The sequence below is a fragment of the Symphalangus syndactylus genome, chromosome 11 (genome assembly GCF_028878055.3).
Source record: "Symphalangus syndactylus isolate Jambi chromosome 11, NHGRI_mSymSyn1-v2.1_pri, whole genome shotgun sequence".
In the NCBI taxonomy this organism is placed as follows: Eukaryota; Metazoa; Chordata; class Mammalia; order Primates; family Hylobatidae; genus Symphalangus; species Symphalangus syndactylus.
Window position 1 is genome coordinate 64,025,183 of NC_072433.2, and position 18,200 is coordinate 64,043,382.

At 42.5% G+C, this 18,200-nt stretch overlaps 1 protein-coding gene across 5 annotated transcripts in view; it reads left to right on the forward strand.

Moving 5' to 3' along the window:
- Nucleotides 1-18,200, forward strand: part of IQGAP2 (IQ motif containing GTPase activating protein 2) — a 329,635-nt gene that overhangs the window by 145,260 nt on the left and 166,175 nt on the right. Inside the window, exon 1 of one of the 5 annotated variants that reach the window (XM_055299015.2) lies at nucleotides 1,356-1,366. The exons of the other annotated variants lie outside the window; for them this stretch is intronic. The gene's annotated coding sequence lies outside the window, so the exon portion shown is untranslated. Of the gene's footprint in view, nucleotides 1-1,355; nucleotides 1,367-18,200 lie in introns of those variants that run through there. 5 annotated transcript variants of the gene reach the window in all.

The following is an 18,200-nucleotide window of genomic DNA, read 5'->3' on the forward strand; positions in this document are numbered from 1 at the left end:
GGATGCTGGGGTGGAGAGGAGAGGATGGAAATGGGGAGCAAGGGACTAGTAATTATTTAACTCACCAAGCAGAGTTGGTGGTGAGAAAGTGCCTCTTGTAGTCTGCTGCTTTTGTGTGGTTTGTTCTAATGGTGGGGTGTCTGCTCAGGTGATGTGTGACTCTCTTGGGGCTGTGTTTGGCTTTACCTCAGCCTCGTTTGTGAGCAGCCTGTGCAGAGGACAGCAATGTCCCCCTTTGGTATTGCTGGGTGTTCATGCCCCATCAGGCTTCAACTCCTCCTTCTAGTGAGTGTCCTGGTGCTTGGCCCATCAGCTGCCTGGCAGCCCAAGGGCTCCTGCCCCTCTGACCTCAACACTCCTTCAAAAGGAACTGTGTGAGTTACTGCAGTCCTCTCTGTCTGTCCAGGGGTTGTAGGGAACTGAAGTGGAGCGGGAATATTCCAGTCTTCTTTCCTGGAACAATCCCTTGAGGCTCTGCTTACATGTGGCTCCCCCAGTGGGCCTGCCACTCCTGGATCTCTGACTCAAAAATGGGTACCAGTCTCATGCTCATGGGTGTGCCCCCACTCCAGGGACTGGATGCCAAGTTCCCCCTACTCCCTGACATGCTCCATTCTGCTGCAATGCCAGCCTGGAAGGGAGTGGGGAACTGTGATGTCTTCAGCTCAGCCAGCAGTCAGACTAGGAACAAGATGCTCATCTCTCCTTCTTGCAGGTACCCTAGTCTCTCCTAGTGATTCTCTTGGAAGTCCCCCAACCCCTACCTGGTTGGGGAAGCAGACAGTAACCTGCGCTAGAAACTTGCCCTCCCCATAAAGCCAATATCAACCTTTCTCCATTTCCTTGCATGGGAAGAGGGGCTGTGGTCAGGTAGTAAGACTGGTCCTCTGACCTCCTGGGGAAGCCATAGGGAGCAGTGTCTGACCCTACTTGTTTATGGCTTTCTAAGTAGGGTACTTAGCCCTGTTGTGCTCAGCTTTGGCCTTGGCTGTATTCTAAAAATAAGGGAAACAGCCCACTTAACAATATCCTCTTTAAGGATATTAGTAATATTCTCTTTCTGTAGTGCCCAGGATGTTCTTCCTGTGCATCCTTTCTTGCAGTAGCAGAGGGAGGGCAGGACCACACTAATACTTACTGGCATTTGTGTCGGATTTGATCAGTAGGCTTAAAATGTATTTTACCTTGGAAAGGTATGGTAGGGGTCTCCATGGACATCATTTTAATTAGCTGTAGGAATTGGAGGTTCAAAACTCCCCAAGTTTTCTTCAGTTTCCCCCTCCTGACTCTGTGCCAGTGACTTAGAAATATAAAGGTGTGGGCCGGGCGCGGTGGCTCACGCTTGTAATCCCAGCACTTTAGCAGGCCGAGGCGGGCGGATCACGAGGTCAGGAGATCAAGACCACGGTGAGACCCCGTCTCTACTAAAAATACAAAAAATTAGCCGGGCGTGGTGGCGGGCGCCTGTAGTCCCAGCTACTCGGAGAAGCTGAGGCAGGAGAATGGCATGAACCCGGGAGGCGGAGCTTGCAGTGAGCCGAGATCGCGCCACTGCACTCCAGCCTGGGCGACAGAGCGAGACTCCGTCTCTAAAAAAAAAAAAAAGAAAGAAATATAAAGGTGTGTTCTTTTGGATGGATTGTTTGACCTGCTACTTCCTCTTCATCTTCACCTAAGAAATGGACAGTCAAAATAAATGGAAAGTCTTACTTTAAGTAGCAGAGTTGATGATTAGGTTCAGGTAATCTATTTCATTGTTCATTTATTAAGTAGATATAAGAAAGAAAAAGGAAACCACTGGAAGGGTATGAGTGAAATGGCTAGCTCTTTTTGGAAACAGTTAATCTGGTGGCAGAGTATGGAAACTAGATCATCCAGGGGAAGAGGAGTTGGAGGTATGGAGCACTAGATTATAGGTCAGTGTTCAGACCAGAGGTCAAAGGGCCTGACCACGGTAAGTGGCAGCGGTGGTGGGAAGGAGGGGATGAAATGGGAGAGAGGCACAGAGCTGCTGGAAGCCAACAACGGACTGGAATGAGAACAGGGAATGACTTTGCAGCGTCAATCTGGGATCCATGAAAGGAGAGGGTACCATGAACAGAAGTAAGGGAGTTAGAAGAAAAGACCAATTTGAGGGTGCGGAACATCAGGGCTACCCTTAGCCTATAGCGCCTTTTCAAGAAGGAAAAGACGTTCCCTCCTCCAGGCACAGGACCTGGCCTATAGCACACAGGCTGGTCCCCTGGGCTAGGTTCTGGTGCACAGTGTGCCACCTACACAACCATACCTGATGGCCCTGGGGAAGATTCCTGTAGAGCAGCAAGGTTCCCATGGAGTAATAAGGTCTCAACACTTCATCAAGGGCATAGCCAGACTCTAATGTCTAATGAGTGATAGAGCTTATTCCTGTATTGATTGCAGAAAAAGCCATCATGTAAGAAAAGCACTCCTTTTGAAAGACACCTACCTAATCTACACATATCACAGCTTTTCTTTTTTTATCGTGTTGAAATATATATAATGTAAAATTTACCATTCTAACCATTTTTAAATGGACAATCTAGTGGCATTAAGTGCATTTACAACATTGTGCAACATCATCATTCTCCATTTCCAGAAATTTTTATCTTGCAAAACTGAAACTCTGTACCCATTAAAAATAATTCCCTATTCCCCCTCCTCCTAGCCCCCTGGTAACCTCTATTCTACTTTCTGCCTCTGTGATCTGCCAACTTTAGATACCTCATATAAGTGGAATCATAGAATATGTGTCCTTTGGTGCCTGTCTGACTTTTTACTTAGTGTCATGTCTTCAAGTTTCATCATGTGGCATTTATCAGAATTTTATTCCTTTTCGTGGCCAAATAACTTTGTATTGTATGGATATACACCACATTTTGTTTATCTGTTCATCTGTTGATGGGCACGTGAGTTGTTTCCATGTTTTGGTGATCATGACTGATGCTGCAATTAACATGGGGTGCAGGTTTATATTTGAGTCTTTGCTTCTAATTCTTTGGGGATATTATAATACCTATACTGGATCACAAAGTAATTCTACGTTTCACTTTTTGAGGAGCCACCAAACTGTTTTCCACAGTGGCTGCCCCATCTTACATTCCCACTAACAGTTCACAAGTGTTTCAGCTTCTCATCATCCTCACCATCATTTGTTACTTTCTGTTTCTTTAAAACCAGTAGCCATCTTAATAAAGTAATATTGCATTACGGTTTTGATGTGCATTTCCCTGGTGTCCCAGTTCTACTTTTATATAGCTGCTTCTCATTAAGAAAGCTCTACTTTTCAAGAATGCTGGAAAGAGCAACTATCCCCCCCCATAAACTCATAGCCAACCTTCACTTATGTGAGAACATACAGAGCACAGTTTCACCTCCTTTGAAATACTGTAATAAGAGTTTTAGATGTATTTGATTCAACGTACAGAGTGTTTATTTTTCGTGTGTGTGTATGTGTGTATGTGTTTGAGACAGTGACTTGTTCTGTCACCCAGACTAGCGTGAAGTGGTGCAATCACAGCTCACTGAAACCTCACCCTCCTGGGCTGCAGCAATGCTCCCACCTCAGACCTCTGAGCAGGTGGGACTATGGGCATGCAACACCATGCCATACTAATTAAAAAAAATTTATAGACATGGTATCACACTGCTGGGCACAAGCAGTCCTCCTGCCTTGGCCTCCCAAAGTGTTGGGATTACAAGCATGGGCCACTGTCCCCGGCCACTATTTTTCAGTTAGTTGTGAGCATTTAAAAAATCAGAAGAACTCATAAAAAATCTGAATCTTCCACTTTTCAGGAAATCCCAAAGGTCAGGCCCTTGTGGTCCGCATTTCCACAAGTAGCTGTGAGCTAGAGCCAAGTTGCTTACAACCCCCACCCAGCCAGCTTCGTTCCTTACCGGTACCGGCCTCACTCCTGTTTCCAAGCCCGCCCTGTTAGAGTGGATTTTCTGAGGCTAAAGTTAGTTTGGATTTATTCCAACTTATATAAATAATTGAGGTGTTTAGATATGACTAATACTTCTTTCTACCTAGCTACTTAATACCTCCACTGACTCTTTCCTGATAAAATCTGAAATCTCTTCATTTATCCTTGCATCCCTTGAGCCCCTTGAGGGACAGGTCTTATCAACAGATTGGTTTCTACTGGTTAAAAGTTGCATTAAATTTGTCTCCTCATACCTAGAACAATTGGATATCATGTTTTGCATCTGCCCATCAGGTAGATACACCCTTTTAGCTCTGCCACATTCTAACATAGAGTGGCTCTTCTGTCATTGCCACCTAATTGTAGGCCTCTGCTTGCTAGTTGTATCCACTGTTTATGTTATAGAGAAATCTTTTCACATATGTAAGGACTTTATATCTGTGTGTGTGCCCATTCATTTAATAGTCTTTGTATATGCCAGAATTAAGGCACAAGAAATACAAATGTTTCATGTCTGTGGTCAGGAAATACAGTTAGCAATGGCTGTAGCTGTTTAGATTGTGAAGATGATAATTGGCTGCCTCAGATCCTGTGTCTTACAGATAATCAGTACTGGAAGGTGTAGGGTGAAGCTGCGTCACAGCCATGAAATGGAGGCATTGTGAAACCCAAGCCAGCCCAGAACACCCTCGCAGCATGATTTGTTATTGCACAGAGCTGGCTGCACTGCTGCTCAAGCCGTATTTCCTGAAACTCAAGAATGCCAGAGTGGAATAGAGTTCTCTTATAACCAGCTCCCGTTCCCTCAAACCTTCACATGACACCCCTTGTGGTTTTCAGCCCATCTCTCTGTGTGGTCGCTAATGACTTCATTAAAGGTGAAGCATTTCAGTGATCAAGAGCCAGTGCTTGATGATGGTTGGAGGGACGTAAATGTGCAAGCGGGCCTCAGAGCCTAGGTGGACCGGCCTCCTCGCCTTCACTCTCAGGCATCACGGCCCTCCGGCATGTTTCTCTGAGGAGCTGTTGATCATTTGCCCAGGCGATGTAGCTGGGAACCTCGCTGTCACCAAGTCAGTCCCAATGATTTGTGCTTCCTGTCAGGGAAATCTGTGGTGCATGTGTTTGTCTTCTGCTTCTCAGTCAGTTTCTTTTTGCATCCATCAGTCTCTCCTTATCTGTCTTCTTTTTCCTGACTGCGCATAGTAGTCAGTTGTGAGTTTGGACTTGTATTTTCTTATTTTGTAACAGTTTGTTTTCTGGCTTCATCTTGCCCCTCCCACCTAAAAGCTCCACTTGTCTTTTATTTCTCAAGGCAGATGGGACAAGGTTTTTGTTTTTTGTTTTTGTTTTTGTTTTGTCAGGTTGAGTTACATTTCCCCCCATTAGGGTGTGCCACAGAAAGAAGTTTTCTCCATTTCTGATGTCTATGTCAATACAGAACAATAATGAAATTGTTAGGCAGGTGAAATGGTACTTAACTATCTGTCTGGAAACTCCTAAGCACCTGCAAGTCTTTCTGAGTGAGAATTTACTGTGGATAGCAGTTCACATGCCACATTCCTGAACATGCTGTAGGAATGGGTCCTGGTAGGCATCACTTTCTAGCCAGTCCAAAGCCACGCTTTCCTGGCAGCCCATTCCTCTCATCATCTTCCTGTTCCCATGGCCATGGCACCCCAAATGTCTGCTGCTCTGACCAAAAAGCTGGCAAATAGTAAATAAACTGACTTCTGAGATAAGAACCTTCATTTGAAACAATTTTTAACATGCCTTCTTTGTCAAGGAGTAAAGACCCTGAATCCCCCAGGGGTTCCTACAGCCCACGATGGTTCACAAGAGAGTCTATAATCCTCAGAGCCAAGAAGCACTGAGACTCAAGGACAGGGCCACTTGACAGAGATAGCAGTTCCCAGCCGACTTGGGTCCTAGGAGGATATTCTGGGTGGCAGGGCTCTAACTGATTATTAACCTACATATAAAATCAAGGACATATAGCCAAGCACAGCAGCAAATGCTGCCACCTTGTGAGCTGCCTGTGGTTGTGCTGGGTGGAGATGGATCTAGCTAAGGCAAACCAGGATGTAGCTTAGAGAGAACTTGGTCAGATTTTTACTGCTTCTGGTATAATTGGAACACTTTACTTCTTAAGCCTACTGTGTAATGTTATGTGTACAGAGTGAATGGTTGCTTAATTAAGTGCTTTAATTTTTTTGGTCATATATACATGTGGTACAAAATTTAAAAGGCCCAAAGGAGGGGACAGTGAAAATTATATCTTTCTCCCACCCAGTTCCCCTTCCCAAAGGTAAACACTATTGCCAGTTTTTTTTGTAGCCTAGTGGGAATAGTTTCTGAATAGTTATCTATAGTTTATAGATAACTCTATAGAGATAGAACTATATGTAGTTCTATACAGTATGTATGTAGTTATATACAGTACATATATACGTGTCTATAGTATATATGTAGTTATATACAGTATATATGTATATATGTACTGTATGTACATATATACATATGTAGTTGTATACAGTACATATATACATATCTATAGTTTTCTATATAGTTATCTCTACATATATATACGTATATACATATAACTATATATATAAAACTATACAATTGTTATACTGTTGTGTAACATGGATGTGTATACAATAGCAATATGATTAAATATTTCTTATTAATGATGATTTCCTGCAGCCTTTCAATCTTGTTAAAACACAAGAAAAATTAGAAATGGACCGAACAGAAGTGGCATCATAAAAGGCAGCTACTGTTTGGGAGCAAGGGACATGCTGTGGAGAGGAGATGTGTGGTGGTCTGAAATTGCACCAGTTTACACTACAATCTTAAAACCATGCCTAGCCTTGATGAAGGACCTCGGGGGCAAAGGTTAAACTGACCACACTCTTTAGTTCATGGTACACAGTATCTCTGGGCACATGGTGGACGCTGGTTTGTGCTGGACCCCTAAAAGTCATTTCCTTTTATCCCTGGTTCCCTCCCTCCCATAGGCAACATTCTGATATGTATACAATGTATCATTTAGATTTGTGTGTATTCTTGCAATGTATCTTGTTTTGTGTGTAAGTATTTTTAATTTATGCAAATGGTATGGCTATCTCATTCTGTTCCTTAGTTTTTTTTACTAGGCTTTGAAAGTTCCATCCATTTTACTAGGTGTGAATCCACTTCATTGCTATCTGTCTTTGTAGGGCCAAACTGAGATTTGGAAAATATTTGAAGCAATCTTTGTGACTTTTTACCCAGGTTTTTTCACATGTTGACACACGTGACAAAAAGTGCATGTACTTTTGTGTTACTGTTTTACTGACTTTACTATATCAGCTTTCCTCCATTTTGCTAATTTGTCATAAATATTAATGGCTGTATAATATTTCATTTATATAATGAGTTATTCACACTCTCTCCTGTCATCAGACATCTCAGTTTTTTATTTTTTAATATCATTGTGGTTACATGCATATCATTGGTCTTTGTTGATTTTCTTTTTCTTTAGCCAGAATAGATGCCCAATAGGGAACTATTGAGCCAGAGAAAAATTCTCCTACAGCCTGTGATGGAAGTGGCCACACTCTACCTCTTGCTTTATTTCCAGAAATGAACACAGGTGTCTATATCCATTTAATACACCCCTTTTTGGCCAGGTGTGTTGGCTCACACCTGTAATCCCAGCACTTTGGGAGGCCAAGTTGGGCAGATCACTTGAGGTCAGGAGTTCAAAACCAGCCTGGCCAACATGGTGAAACCCCATCTCTACTAAAAATACAAAAATTGGCCAGGTGTGGTGGCGTGTGCCTGTAATCTCAGCTATTCGGGAGGCTGAGGCAAGAGAATCCTTGAACCTGGGAGGCAGAGGTTGCAGTGAGCCAAGATCATGCCACAGCGCTCCGGCCTGAGCGACAAGAGTGGGACTCCATTTCAAAAAAACAAAACAATACACCCCTTTTTATTTGTAGTGCATGATACTTAGAGCTGTTGCCATAGGAATTGATATATCAAGCGTCATGGTGGTCAGCAGACAAATAGGAAACTCTTGTTCTGTCGTCAGAATGAGTTGCAGAGAGTACCATCTGTTACCTGTATTGTACATCTTTCTGTTCCTCTGTCTCGCCTGGCACAAGAGCAGCATTGGTTTAATCATCAGCAGCCCTTCTGCTCTCTGTAGTCAGGATTGGCAGTAACTCGTTGGTGGGCAACCCTACCTTGGTCTTGCCGCTTGCACTGTGAACTGTAACTACGGACACACATGTCAGGAAAGAATGGTGCTTGGGATGCTCCTCCTATCTGTGCCTCAAACGTTTTCACTCAAGAGATATTAAAAAGTGGCTTACTGCTTATAAAGATTGTGTGTCAGTGAAGAGGAAGAGGTGGGAGTGGAGAGTGGGAGGCATTTGCAAGAACATATGTTGGATTCTTTTTCTCTCTTCTTGGTGACAATGATTGATGGCATCTAGTGAGTCCCCATTTGTCACTTCCTTGGTGCAGCTGGTAGTGGAGGTGGGGGAAATCAATAAGGGCTGGACAAAGGACGTAGCTAGAGGAAGAAAGCATTGCAAATATGGTATTAAGATGACATTCCTCACAGTTGAATTTTTCACTGTGCTATTAGTTCACACTACCTGCTGCGAGCTATTCTCTTTTGATCCTTTAGGCTGTAGAGGAATCAGTCTGTGTAACTCTCCCTCATTCACCACCTCCAAGAAAGGGTTAACTTTGGACATAAGATACCTGTAGTTTAAGGGAAGGAAGAGAAGGAAGGAAATTCATACTGGATACAGCTTTTGCCAGTTATGTTTCTTCTATTTTGAAATATAGGCTGGCTTTATGGCATTCTCTTGGTGTTCTGGAATGTCCATTATTTAACAATTCCATATTGAATACTTGCTTGGGGCTTAGAAGAGGGAAGTCAAGTGTAGGAAGGAGTTGTGGCAATTTAAGTAAGTTTACAATTAAGCTTGTTGCTTTCATTTTCCTGCCTACGTTGGGGCAAAGACATGTTTAAAAGTGCAAGAACAGTGATTATTTTGTGGTTAGAGCATGTGCACAGTGTAGACAAACCCAGGAAGGAGAATCTGCTTCATCAAGTCTTAAGTTGTTATTTAGACCAAAATGTATGCGTAAGCCTCAGATGAGTGTTGATGTGCCAGGAAACTTCTGCTGAGTACTTTCGGTTCTTTCTTCTTTACCTCTGCACCCCAGCTCATGGTTATCTTGTAAAACTGAAGGTGCTTTGCACTGCAAACAGACATGACAGCTCAGTCTCCCCTGTAGCAAGTTCTAGGGAAGGCAGGTTGACAGAGTCCCATTTTTGAGCTCAGTTCTCCAAGGCCCTTTGGTCAGCTTATTTTCCTGCAGGGTGTCACATCCCACAGTAGTCTCCACCTAGAAGACATTGGATCCCATATGTTCAGGTCAGTGCGGCCAGGCTGCTCTGTGGAGAACAGTGTGATAAATCCTTGGTAGCATTACGCTTTAAACTGGTGCCCACTTGCCTACCTCCTTTTAATTTCATTTTGTTAACAGTTGTTTCTTGAGGACCTGTTGCATGCTGGGTACTTTTTTCCTAGGTAATTTCACATTTAGCATCTGTTTTCATTCTCATGACTTCTCTGTGAGGTAGCAAGTATTGTACCCAGTTTTCTGATAGAGGAAATTGTGGCCCAGAGAGATTGTTATACGCCAAGGTAATAAAGATGAATACAGTTGCAGAACCAAGTTTGAAGCCAAATTTTTTGAGATCCAAGGTCCAGCGAACACAGCTGTACCCCCACAGACACTTCTGAAAGTGACCACTGCCTCTTCAGCCAGTCCTGAAGAGTATGTTCACCTTCATCTTATCTTAAAGCACAGGCACACCTGGCTTTGAAAAAGCATAGTTTATGAAGATCTGAATTGGCTCATTTTAGTTTTAGAAAAGGTTTCACCTAAGGCTTCTGCTTAATAAGAGAGCATTCCTAGGAAGTGAGCTTAAGCCCTGTTCACCTTATTAATCTTAAATGATTTGTCAGAGCAGAGTGGCAGAGAGGTGTCCTGTAGAGGTGACGACCTGAATTTAAATCACAGCTCAACCGCTTACTAGCTGTGTAATCTTGAGCAAATTACTTAACTCTCTGAGCCTCTTCTTCCTTCTCTATTAAAGGGGAGTGATATCAATCTCATCAGGTTAGTGTGAGAATACATTCATATAAGTGCCAAGTACCTGCTAAGTGCTAGTCCATGTGCTAAGTAAATGTGAGCTGCAATTGTTTGCCATTGGCATTATCGGTAGAGTGGGAGTCTCATTATAGCAGAAACCTGGCTCTCCTGAACATATGTAAATATTTACATAGCCCCTAATAAATGCCATTTAAGACTGTATCTAATATAAGGCAATAGGATGTGTTTAGCGGGAGGAGTGGATTTGTTCAGGGGGTGCAACAGACTGGGACGGGAGAAGAAGGCACGTTTGATAGTCAAAATGCTGGCATACTTCCTGCGCAAGGAAGTCTGTATGGCTAAACAAATAGTGCTGAAGTAAACAAATACTGCTGAAGGTCAGGTGTGAACAGTGAATTATATTGGCAGTCAGGCAGAGGCATGGTCTGGGATATGGTGGTGAGCAGTAAAAACTACAATAGCTACCATGAAAGGTACCTACTATATGCCAGGCACTGTTGTAGTGCTTTTCTCCTATTAACCCTTGGAAGCAGTTCTATTATTATCTCATTTTATTTATTTATTTATTTTTTTGAGGCGGAGTCTTGCTCTGTCGCCCAGGCTGGAGTGCAGTGGCGCAATCTCGGCTCCCTGCAAGCTCTGCCTCCCGGGTTCACGCCATTCTCCTGCCTCAGCCTCTCCGAGTAGCTGGGACTACACGCGGCCGCCACCACGCCCAGCTAATTTTTTGTATTTTTTAGTAGAGACGGGGTTTCACCGTGGTCTCGATCTCCTGACCTCGTGATCCGCCCGCCTCGGCCTCCCAAAGTGCTGGGATTACAAGCGCGAGCCACCGCGCCCGGCCTTATCCCATTTTATAGATTAGGAAACAGACTCAGATTAATTCAGTTACCCAAGGGGCATGTAACTGGTAAATGGCAGAGCTTTGGTTCAGTCTCAGGCATCGACCTCTGGAGTGTGTGTGTGTGTGTGTGTGTGTGTGTGTGTGTGTGCTGTCAACCATTGTGTTAGATGCCTCTCAAGACAGGTAAGGTCCTTGCTATTGTAGAATTTACAGTCTGAGTGAGCCAGTCAAACTAATAAGTATTATATCTAGTCTGCCGGGTAGTAATAAATGCAGTGAAGAGAAAATTGGGCGAGGAATTTTAGAGGATGATGGGAGTTGATGTTTTAGCTAGTGTATTAGTTTATTCAGGCTGCCATAAACAAAATACCACAGATCGGGAGGCTTAAACAACAGAAATTTACTTTCTCACAGTTTTGGAGGCTGAAAATCCAAGAGCAAGGTGTCGACGTGTTTGGTTTCTTCTGAGGCCTCTGTCCTCAGCTTTGCAGATGGCCCTTTCACTATGTCCTTCTGTCTTCCCTCTATGAGCGTGCAGCCCTGGGAGCTCTCTGTGCCCTAATCACCTTTTCTTATAAGGACAGCAGCCACACCTAATCACCTCGTTTTAACTTAACCATCTCTTTAAAGGCCCTGTCTTCAAATACAGTCTCATTTTGAAGTATTAGGGGTTAGGACTTCAACATATAAATTTGGGGAGGGGAACACAGTTCTGCCCATAACACTGCCCTCTGCACCCCCAAAATTCATGTCCTCCTCACAGCAAAATACATTGACCTGCATTCAACGACCTAAGCCTTAACCCATGCTAGCATCAATTCTAAGTCCCAAATCTCATCTAAATATCATCTACATCAAAGTGGGTGAGACTCAAGTATATGATTCATCTTGAGGCAAAAAAATTCTTCTCCAGCTGTGAACCTGTGAAACCAGACAAGTTATTTGCTTCCAAAATACAATGATGGGGACAAGCTTAGGATAGACATTTCCATTCCAAAAGGGAGAACTTGGAAGGAAGAAAAAAGGGTCATGGGTCCAAAGCAAGTCCAAAACCTAGCTGGGCAAATTATGTTCGATTTTAAGGCTGAGAATAATTCTTTTTACATGATGATCTGTCCTCCAGGCCCATTGGGCTGGCAGAATTTCTTCAAGGCCCCAGGTGGCAGCCTTGCTTTTGAGGCCTTGGACAATGACAGCCTCACCCTCTCACACTGAGACAGAGACAGCCTCACCCTTTGAAATGGAAGAGAGCCTTCCTCGCCCCCTGGGCCTGGACACTTTCAATGTGGGGTGAGAGTAGTAGCTTTAGGGACCATTCTTCCTTTTTCTTGAAGGATAATACATGCTCATACCCAGAGCCAGATAGATCTATTGTCCCATCCTGTAGCATCTCAGAAGCCTAGTGCTGTTGTGTCCTGTCTCTGTCCCCTTTAGTCCAAGTCAGCAGTGTTTCTGCTGCTGGTAGAACCCCGTCTCTATTACTGGCTTCTGTTGAGATGGCCGATTAGATCTGTGAGTCCCACTGTCACTCTTTAGGGAGTGATTGTCCAGTCACACTGTTGGTGCCCTCTCCAGAACACATTCTCATTTTTTTGCAATATGGATAAGCTGAGAATTTTCCAGATCTTTAAGTTCTGGTTTGTTTAGCCTAACAATTTTTTCTTTAATTTCTGTCACTTCCCTTGCACTTTGCTAGAAGCAGTAAGGAGAAAGGAAAGTGGCAAGGAAAGCACAACAGACTTCCAACAGTTGGCTTAGAAATCTCAGCAGAATATCCAAGGTTGTCACTTAGAAGCTCTACCTTCCACAAAACACAAAAACGCAATTCAGCAATGTTCTTGGCCATTTTGTAACAAGGATTGCCTTTTCTTCAGTGTCTAATAACATGTTCCTCATTTCTGTCTAAAATCTCACTAGAATCACCTTTCATGTCCATATTTCTAGCAACAGTCTCTCTTAGCATCTGAGCCAACGTTCTGTGGAACACAGTTTGGGGAAGCTTGCCAAACTCAACAGATTATACCATATTATCTCCCCCTGAAAGAGAAGAGTGAGACATAAGTCCTCTGAAGTCTGCTCCACTCCTACTAGATCTTGAAGTCATATGTTGATTCTTTTCATGGTATTGTGTGCCTGTGTTTCAATTAGCATTCTTAAAGCAAAGCAAAAATTTTACTGAAGAAAATAATTAGCCTTTCATGTCACTTTCTTAGAGTGAACCAAATAAGTTTTGTATGAGAGAAGGATGGGGGCCCATGGATGCCCACCTCAGTTTTGCAGGGTGGGTTCCTACAGCCACGTTCCCCTGGGCTAATAAGGCTAATAATCATGGTGGCAGTTTTGCACTGGCCTCCAGCTGATGAAAAGTTTTGCCATGAGAACTTAACTTAGTCCTTCTGATGCTTTTACTGCCTGTTAACACAGAAGGTGGAAAATGACCAACTATGCTATACATAAAAACAAAGGCCAGATATTCTTATATTCTTTTAGAATGTGTCTTATATGCTGATTTTTAAAATATTAAGGGAAAAATTGACTTGTGATACTTGAAAGTTCATAGAACAGGGCACTGCATTAAAACAGGGCTTATGCAAATAAAACACATTTTTCTGTTCTTGGCCAGCAGTTCTACCATCAGGATACTTATTCCATACAGCACTGTACGATACAGGCCAAGATTTATAGTTGGTGATTTCCTGAATAACAACTCAGACAGCAAATGCCTCCACAAAACAACTTTCATATGTTCTGCAAGGCACAAAGTAGTACAATAGAAAGGATTGTTTGTTCCAGGATTTTTGTGGGGTGGTTTCTTTTTCTTTTTTTTTTTTTTCTCCCACAAGACAGAATTTTTCTTCTTGCCTTAAAATTTGAAAGATTTCTCCTTTCTCTCCCCTTCTTCCACAAGTCGTTCCACCTTAAAAAGGAAGATGAAGTTCTCTAGCAACCCTTAAGATGCTCATAAGAAATAGCTTAAACTTTCACTTTCGGACAAGACATTCACATATTGGGGTTGTGGGCCAATAAACTAGTAAATAGAAGGAATGAGAAAGAAGCAGTGAATACAAGGACAATGTTGGTGGTGAAGGGGGAATATTCTGGTTTTCATTTCTGTGGATTTTTAGGCCAAATTTGAAGACAGGCTCTTGATGACACATGAAGTATCTCTAACTTGATTTTATGTGTGCACACTTTATGTACTATCTGTACATAAGTCATAGACATATAGATTGGACTAGAATTTAGAGTTCAGAAATGAACACTCACTTGTACAGTCAGTTAATTTTCAATAAAGGTGCCAAGACAGTTCAACAAAGGTAGTCTTTTCAACAGGTGGTACTGGGACAGCTGGGTAGCCACATGCAAAAGAATGAAGTTAGACTCTCACCTCACACCATATACAAAAAGTAGTTCAAAATGGATCAAAGACCTAAACTAAGAGATAAAAGAGAAGAAAACATAGGTATAAATATGTAACATATAAAACACCAAAAATATAAACAACAAAAGAAGAAATAGATAAATGAGACTTCATCAAAATAAAAACATTTTTGCTTCAGATAACATCATTAAGAAAGTGAAAAGACAGCCCACAGAATGGAGGAAACACTTTCAAATCATATATCAAATAAGAATCTTGCATACTGAATATGTAAGGAACTCTTATAACTCAAAAATAAAAAGACAAATAATTCCACTAAAACATGAGCGATAGATTTGAAAGACATTTCTCCAAAAGTATATAAATGGGCTATATGCATATAAAAAGAAGCTGACTATCATTAGCCATCAGGGAAATGAAAATCAAAACCATAATGAGATGCCACTTTGCATCCACTAGGATGGCTGTAATCAAAAAGACAGAAGAATATTGGCAAGGATGTGAAGAAATTGAAATCCTCATACACTGCTGGTGGGAATGGGAAATGGTACAGCTGTTTTGGCAAACAGTCTGGAAGTCCTAAAAAGATTACACATAGAGTTACCATATGACCCAGCAATTCTACTCTTGGGTATATACCCAAGGGAAATGAGAACATACGTCAGTGCAAAAACTAATTCACAAGTGTTTACAGCAGTATCATTCACAATAGTCAAAAAGTTGGGGGGGAAAATAACATGTGCAAAAACTGATGAATAAATAAATAACTGTGATATATCCATACAATGAAACATTATTCAAGAAAAAGATATGAAGTCCAGATACATCTTACAACATAGATTAACCTTGAAAACATGCTAAGTGAAAGGTCACAAAAGGCCACATATTGCATGAGTCTATTTATATTTACATGAAACGTTCAGAATAGGCAAATCTAAAGACAGTAGATTAGTGTGTTAGGGGCTTGGGAGTAAATGGAGAATGACTGTTTATGGATATAAGGTTTCCTTTTCGGTGTAAGGAAGATGTTCTAAAGTTGATAATGATGATGGTCTTTCAACTCTGTGACTATACTAAAAACCATTGCATTCTACGTGTTGAGTGTATGATGGGTGGATTATATCTCAATAAAGATGTTAAGCCACACACAGTCATATTACATAATTACACAGTCATATTGAATTCCATTATAATTTCAGATTTATGGACTAACACTGAATACTCAGAGTATTAAGCAACCTGTTCAACTGCATATAGCTGGTGATCACAGAGCCAGACTTCCTAAACATCAGGCCAACTGTCTCTCCATTGTGATTGTTATAGGAAGTTTGACCCCAACATACCATACAAGTCACACTCAAAATTTGTATTGGTGTGGCCAGGTACCACTCACTTGTTCATGTGACAGATCAGCAAGCCCCTGAAACCAAGGTTGGCAATAGCAGTTTAATTCCTGCTCCTGTAAGGTTCAGTAGTGTAGGGTGGGGGTGAGGAGACACAAGAGCTTCAGCTGCTTTTTTTTTTAACCAACAAGAATGACCTTGAAAACAAGGGGTTCTTCACCACACAATTATTCAGGGACCCTGTCTGATGGAAGTTCTTCTACCTTCTCCAGCTAGCAGATGGGGAAGAGAGAGAGGAGGTTTATCCATGGGAGGTTTTCCTGAGCCACACTTAGGGGTGGTGCACCCCTAACACTCATTTCCCCACACCTTCTGTGGTTACAACCCAGTCACTTGGCCCCTTACAGATGCTGTGGGGCTACGAATGCAGACTCTGGTATTGAAGCAGCTATGTTGTCTGGGGTATATACCCTGGGATTTGTTGTCACCTGCCAGGAAAATTTAGGACACATACACAAGGAGTTTAGGAGCAGAAGGTTAATAGGTAGAAGAGAAGAGAGAGAAACAGCTTCCTCTGTAAAGGAGGGGGTTTCCCAGCAGAAAGGACCTGCTGGTGGTGAATGCCCCGAGTTTTATAGTAGGGTTTCAAAAGGCAGTGTCTGATTTACCTAGAGCTCATAGATTGGTTCAATCAGGTGTGATATTTACATAGTGCGGGGAAGGCTGGTTGCCCCACCCTAATCTTCTTATGCAAATGGGCTTTCCAGTTGATGAGGCCATCTTCTCTGCTCCTTTACAGTACAGGTGGCTGGCAGGGAAGGGAAGATGGAGCCGCCATCTTGAACATGTCTAATCCTTAGTTCCTGCTGACATTCACCTGTGCAAGCTCCCAGCTTGCTGGCTGCTCTTTGTTAGAAAATGATTTGGGGCTGCTTTCATTAAAAAGAAAAATCTTACCAAGGACTCCCATACCCTTGCTATCTGCCTGTGATTTCTTCTTAACTCCTATATCCCTATCTGAGCTTGAAGTTTTCTCCTTATACTTGAAAAATCAATCCAAAGGCCAGTCAGCCCGCATGATGACTGGGCACAAGTTTAGAAGTTGCATATCATGGCTCCTGCTTCATTGTGAGGGATTTTGATACCTTTAGAGCAATGTTAAGTGCCCAGTCTGACTGGTTATTCTGTCAGCAGAGTCTGTCACCTGTCCTAGAAGAATAGTCTTGTTTGTTGCTCCTATGCGGGCTGATGATTGATAGGAGTTTCCGAGTTGTACCTTATTGGAAGGATCTTTGAGAGCTCTAGGCCTGCGGGCCTTCCTGAGGAGGTGACTGCATTTGAATAGGCTCTAAGTTTCCTATATCCTGCCTCTGCCCTGCTACAACACTACAAGGGGAAACCTGGACCATTTACCATGCCTGTTGCAAGGTAGGTGACAAAGAGGAAGGAAGTTCTGAGAGAACAGACGAAGCCCCAGGAATCTACTCAACCCTGACAGTGAATGTACTCTCCTCTGACCTTATACTGAAACAGTGACAACATCTATGTCTCCAAGCTGTGGAACTCTACCGCTACTCTGGAAGCAGCCCTGCAGGGTTTTGTTATCACTTTTGTTTTACACTAGGCTAGGGGATTCAGTTTGGTGAGTTGTGAGAAATTAAAAGTTGGAATTAGAGGAGCAAAGGCTGGCCCCTGTCAACTTAATGAGCTGGGTGGCCTTAGCCTTTTCTGAGCTTTGGAAAACCTCAGATGTCATGTCAGAAAATCAACAGAATCTGAGAAAAACACCGGAAAATCATCAGCAAATGGTGATCCTGATAGCACCTCTTCCTTATGGGGTGATCATGAGAAGATTCCATGATAATCCCCATAAAGTATCAAGTCCAGATTTTGGCACAAGATCATGCTCAATAAGCACTAGTTGTCATTGATAACAATAGCATCTTCTTTTGACTTTCAAGGCAGAGAGAAAGAGGTATCTCCATTGATGCCTAATGTTAAAAAAAGTAACATTTTGTAAATCTGGCAATATCTTAAAATATTTTATGATGTAACTGTGATGCTTGGAAAACTTTCCTTTTAGCAGTCAGAATCTTTCATAACCATATGTTAAGTACTTGCTTTGTGTAAACAGGTTGCCAGGCACAAAGGGATTATAAAGAGAAAGAAGAAATGGCCTTTGCCTTTGAGCAGTTCATAATGTCATGAGAATTAGCCATGGCTATATTTTAAATAGGTTGTAGCTAACCTAAGTTTTTGCTATCAGTGTTTTATTTATTTATTTATTTATTTATTTTTTGAGACAGAGTCTCACTCTGTCGCCCAGGCTGGAGAGCAGTGGTGCGATGTCGGCTTACTGCAACCTCCGCCTCTCAGATTCAAGCGATTCTCCTGCCTCAGCCTCCTGAGTAGCTGGGACTGCAGGCGCCCATTACAATGCCTGGCTAATTTTTGTCTTTAGTAGAGATGGAGTTTCACCATGTTGGCCGGGGTGGTCT